The sequence below is a fragment of the Hemitrygon akajei genome, unplaced genomic scaffold (genome assembly GCF_048418815.1).
Source record: "Hemitrygon akajei unplaced genomic scaffold, sHemAka1.3 Scf000098, whole genome shotgun sequence".
Lineage (NCBI taxonomy): Eukaryota > Metazoa > Chordata > Chondrichthyes > Myliobatiformes > Dasyatidae > Hemitrygon > Hemitrygon akajei.
This window is the reverse complement of record NW_027331984.1, coordinates 2476031-2479560: the sequence shown is the minus strand read 5'-3', so window position 1 is coordinate 2479560 and position 3530 is coordinate 2476031. Positions and strand designations below refer to the sequence as shown.

Genomic DNA, 3530 nt, shown 5'->3' with positions numbered 1-3530 from the left:
CATTTGACGGTAGGTTTGAAATTTTGCAGCACACGGTTATTCTTCCTGATGTTTCTCTGGATGGGAACATCTGAGATGTGAGCTCCGTTGAAACCACAATGCATCCTCATGCGGCAATACATGACAATACGTTTGAAGGCTAATTCTTCCATTACACAGTGTACGTTATCCACGAACCTCCTTAGGTTTAAATCCGTTTATGTTCTCCTGTAAATTAAATATAATTATTATTAATTCTTCTTTCTTTAATTTACCTTTGCCAGGTTTGAAATACAATGCGCTACTGATAGAAAACCCAACGTTCATTATAATTACACATTGATGCCCAGACAATACACTTGAAAACAGACTGAAAAGTTGAGTCTCAAGTTCATCCCAAACACTGAAGCCCAAACAATGTTTCTGCCCAGGATTGAACTGGGGACCTTTCGCGTGTGAAGCGAACGTGATAACCACTACACCACAGAAACCCTGCAAAGCGCTCAGTGCTCTGTGCTAATGAGCAATGACCTCAGACATCCCCTCCCCAGCCTGCTCTGAAGTACAACAATAAGTACAAAATATTGCCCACCGTTCCTTTCCGTTTTCAGTAACAAATATTACATTTATGCACCAAATACAGAGATAGGTATTAACAATTTCCTGTGGGGTGTTGGTTAAGGCGCGACATGAAACAGTTAAATGAACTATGTTGCATGTGTGAGCCAAGGAATTAACACAACTTCGGTACTCTAGCTTCCCGCAGTCTCCACAGGGTGGCGCTCCGGCCCACGTGATAAATTTAACAGTACGGTTAAGTTTTCTCACCCTGTCTCTCTCGTCCGTTCTCATCACCTCAGATTACAAGTTAATTGAAGCGAGTGAACCATGTGCCGATACATTTATAAACAACATGACGCGTTACAACCCAGGGTTACTTGTGAGATGATGCCAGCTGTACAGTAACGAATCACGGCCAATCGTCCCCACCGAGTCCGCACTGACACCAGAAACACCATCACCCTGATATTTCATTAATGATCATCGTCCAATCTGTTCCTTCGGATCGCAACAAGACCAAGACATTAACGGCCAATTAAACGACCCATTGTGAAGGAAAATTATATTGGTAACCACAGCCTTCAGGAACGGAGCGGCAAGTTGATCAGCTCTGAGGTCGCTGTGGAGTGATCTCTCTCCCGCCGGAAGGACGTCAGTAGAATAGAGGGAGGTGTCGTCTCTTTAATAGAGGCTTGGTGAACTCTGGACATGTGATAATTATTTTATAATTCGGTCCAGAAATAATGCAGATTGCAGATTCATGGAGAGAGAGAGAGAGAGAGAGAGAGAGGAGAGAGAGAGAGGAGAGAGAGAGAGAGAGAGAGAGAGAGAGAGAGAGAGAGAGAGAGAGAAGAGAGAGAGAGAGAGAGAGAGAGAGAGAGAGAGAGAGAGAGAGGAGAGAGAGAGAGAGAGAGAGAGAGAGATCAGCATCCCGATACCATTTGCGGCCATTTAGGCTACGATCAATATCTATTTTTTCGCGTGTGCCTAAAACAATTCGACGAAGCAAGTGAATATTGAGTTTATTCGACAGCACAACGAACCAAGGTGAGGTGTAATTAGCGGGTTTCTGAAGCATGGTTTCAGGAAGGGTAGGGTTCGTTGCTTCGCCATTTGGTTAATTGAACTAAGAAGACAGGAATGTGGGGTACGCGTGATGCCTTGATTCAGCAAATGAACCATCTTCTCAGACACTTTCAACAACGGGAAGTGAGGCTACGCGTGTTGAACTAAAGAACCAAACAGGAAGACTGTCTGTAGCCCTGCGGGCTCATGCCTTTTAGTGAATAAGGGAGGATCTCCAGCAACGCTTGTAAACTCACACTCGCCTTCTCAGATCAAAATCAAAGGTGCATCGATTCGAAGTTAAACACAAATAATAAGCGGGGTGTCTCAGAAACACAAAATCAAATGTAACATTTCAGTGGAATGCTCAGCTTGAGAGTCGTCAAGTCACCAGGGCATTGCAAGCATTAAAAATCACAAGTGCTCTAGGTGAGGCTCGAACTCACAGCCTCGGCATTTCTCCGCCGTGTACTGTCATATAAGTACCGCGCGCTAACCGATTGCGCCACTAGAGCCCACTGCTGCAAATGCGAGTTTTTACATATGGAAATAAAATTTAGAAGAAATTTACAGATATCATAGAGCAGGCATGGGCAAACTACGGCCCGGGGGCCATATGCAGCCCGTTAAGCTTTTTAATTCGGCCCGCAGAACTTGATGAAATTATATTAATAAACCTTGTTAACGTTTTTTCCCCGCAATTCTGGCGTTTTCCCAATAGATGACGCACTCTATATGCATTGACCTTTGTTGAGGTGCAGCGTATTATTCCACATTTGTGCTTTACTCTTTGACCTCTCACCCCTTCTGTAAAGATGAGTGGAGCTAAGAAAAGAAAAGTGGATAGAGAATGTCGGCTGTTTAATAAGGAGTAGACAACTAAATATCTTTTTACCGAACACCGATCAACTGCTGTATGCCTGATATGCCAAGAGACTGTGGCGGTTTTTAAAGAATATAATATCAGCCGTCACTTTGCCACAAAACATGCCAACTATGCTAGCAACCAGTCAACGAAAGAACGGGAAGCTAATGCTCAGAGGTTGGCAGCTAATTTACAGGCTCAACAAATTTTTTTTCACCGTCAAACTGCCATTCATCAGTCAAGTACCAAGGCGAGTTTTATGCTGTCATTCAAATTAGCAAAGGCCAGCAAGCCTCTGTCTGAAGGCGAGTTTTTAAAAGAATGTATGGTGGAGACAGCAGGTGTATTGTGTCCGGAGAGCAAAGACAAATTTGAAAATATCAGTTTATCACGCAGGACAGTGACTCGCCGTGTGGAACTGATAGATGAAGATATAACCAGCGACTTAAATAAAAAGGCAGAGTCGTTCACGTTATATTCATTAGCACTGGATGAAAGCAACGATGTAAAAGACACTGCTCAGCTCCTCATTTTTATCTGAGGAATTAACAATACTTTTGAAATAACGGAGGAGTTTTTGACAGTCTCTGAAAGTAAAAACACGGGGAGAGGACTTGTATGACCGGGTGTCTGCTGTCATAGAAAATATGAAGCTCCCTTGGAGTAAACTTATCAACGTCACCACAGATGGATCTCCTAATTTGACAGGGAAAAATGTCGGCCTGCTGAGAAGAATACAGAATAAAGTGAAAGATGAAAATCCTGACCAGGATGTTATTTTCCTTCACTGCATCATCCACCAGGAATTTCTATGTAAATCGGTATTACAGGTGAATCATGTTGTGAATTCTGTCGTAAAACTTGTCAACTTTATACGTGCAAGGGGACTTCAGCACCGTCAGTTCATCACGTTCCTGGAAGAAACTGATGCGGATCAGCAAGACCTACTTTATCACTCCCGTGTCCGCTGGTTAAGTTTGGGCAAAGTGTTTCAACGAGTATGGGAGCTCAAAGAGGAGATCGGTGCATTTTTGGAGTTACTGAGGAAGGCCGGCGAATT

General features: G+C 43.4%; 2 non-coding genes across 2 annotated transcripts; both read right to left on the bottom strand.

Moving 5' to 3' along the window:
• Positions 1 to 397: 397 nt before the first annotated feature.
• trnav-cac (transfer RNA valine (anticodon CAC)) lies at positions 398 to 470 on the bottom strand. The gene has a single exon. It is a non-coding gene; the product is annotated as a tRNA-Val (tRNA).
• Positions 471 to 2026: 1556 nt separating this feature from the next.
• trnai-uau (transfer RNA isoleucine (anticodon UAU)) lies at positions 2027 to 2120 on the bottom strand. The gene is made up of 2 exons: positions 2083 to 2120; positions 2027 to 2062 (listed from the first exon to the last, which is right to left on the bottom strand). It is a non-coding gene; the product is annotated as a tRNA-Ile (tRNA).
• Positions 2121 to 3530: the final 1410 nt, after the last annotated feature.